The sequence below is a fragment of the Vicia villosa genome, unplaced genomic scaffold, assembly GCF_029867415.1.
Source record: "Vicia villosa cultivar HV-30 ecotype Madison, WI unplaced genomic scaffold, Vvil1.0 ctg.000731F_1_1, whole genome shotgun sequence".
In the NCBI taxonomy this organism is placed as follows: domain Eukaryota; kingdom Viridiplantae; phylum Streptophyta; class Magnoliopsida; order Fabales; family Fabaceae; genus Vicia; species Vicia villosa.
Genome location: NW_026705327.1, coordinates 381,180 through 382,826, shown reverse-complemented (window position 1 = coordinate 382,826; position 1,647 = coordinate 381,180). Strand labels below are relative to the sequence as shown.

General features: G+C 42.5%; 1 non-coding gene across 1 annotated transcript; it reads right to left on the bottom strand.

Moving 5' to 3' along the window:
- Window positions 1-286: 286 nt before the first annotated feature.
- LOC131630758 (small nucleolar RNA R71) lies at window positions 287-393 on the bottom strand. Its single transcript, XR_009292462.1, has one exon. It is a non-coding gene; the product is annotated as a small nucleolar RNA R71 (small nucleolar RNA).
- Between the last annotated feature and the right edge of the window lie 1,254 nt (window positions 394-1,647).

Sequence of the window (1,647 nt, the reverse complement as noted above, 5' to 3'; positions counted from 1 at the left end):
AAATTTCGAACTGAAACCTTCGTTGGTACAAGCTGTTCAACAGAATCAATTCTCTGGAAGCCCTGCAGACGACCCCAACCTTCATTTATCTGTGTTCGTGCAATATGCCGACACTGTCAAAGCTAACAACGTTAATTCCGAAGCTATTCGATTACGTATCTTTTCTTTCTCCTTGAGAGATAGAGCTAGAGCGTGGCTTCAATCCCTGCCTTCTAATTCCATAACTACATGGGACGAATTGAAGAGAGTATTCTTAGCGAGATACTTTCCGCCTAGCAAAACTGCTATGCTAAGAGGTCAAATCAACGGATTTACCCAGAAAGATAACGAATCACTCTTCGAAGCTTGGGAACGATACAAGGACATGCTTAGACTATGCCCTCATCATGGACTCGAACCATGGATGATCATCCATACTTTCTATGGTGGTCTCCTATATAACACTAAAATGACTATAGACGCCGCTGTTGGCGGAGCACTAATGGACAAACCCCATGATGAAGCATACAACCTCATAGAGAACATGGCACAAAACCACTATCAATGGGGTGGAGAACGAGCCGCTCTAGAGAAGACCCAAACCAAAGGAGGAATGTACGAAGTAGGTGGTATAGACCGCGTTAACGCTAAAGTAGACGCTTTAACTCAAAAGATCGAAAACTTAACCATCACTCCTTCAGCCACCGCTGCTGCTGTAACACCTAACTGTGAGATTTGTGGATTGACTGGACACATAGTTGCCGAATGTCAACTCTTGACTGGAGTCCCATCTGATCAAGTAAACTATGCTAAAGGAAACCCTTATTCTAACACGTACAACCCTGGATGGAAAAACCATCCGAACTTTTCATATAAGAACAACAACGCGTTGTACGCGCCTGGACAAGCACCTGCTGTCCCACCTAGCTATCAAAAAGCGCCTATAGCTGCTCAAAACGCCCCTAGGAAGTCGAATCTAGAAATCATGATGGAGAACTTTATAGCTTCCCAACAACAAACCAATACGGACTTCCTAAATCAAAACATCCACAATAGCGAGCAACTAAAACAACTATCGAACAAAGTAGATGCCTTAGCTACGCATAACAAAATGTTAGAAACTCAAATCTCACAAGTAGCCCAACAACAAGCACCTACTACTGCCCCTGCTGCCACGTTTCCTGCTCAACCACAACCTAATCCTAAAGGACATGCGAACGCGATAACACTACGAAGTGGAACGAATTACGATGGACCTATCGATCCTAGAACTCAAAACACACCCATGTCACAACAAGAGCCAAAGGAAACCCAAAAGACATCAACTAATGATCAAACTGCTAAGACTAATGAGAACAACAACGAAGTGGAACCTGAAAAAGAAAAACCTAACGTTCCACCACCACCTTATAAGCCACCAATTCCTTACCCTCAGAGATTAGCTAAATCAAAAACCGAAGCGCAATTTAAAAGATTTGTAGAACTTCTGAAACAATTAAACATAACCATACCGTTCACAGAAGCCATAACCGAAATGCCTTCGTACGCTAAGTTCTTAAAAGAAATTCTATCAAACAAAAAGAAACTCGAGGATAACGAAACTGTAACACTTACCGCTGAATGTAGCGCTATCATCCAAAATAACATGCCTCCCAAACTGAAAGATCC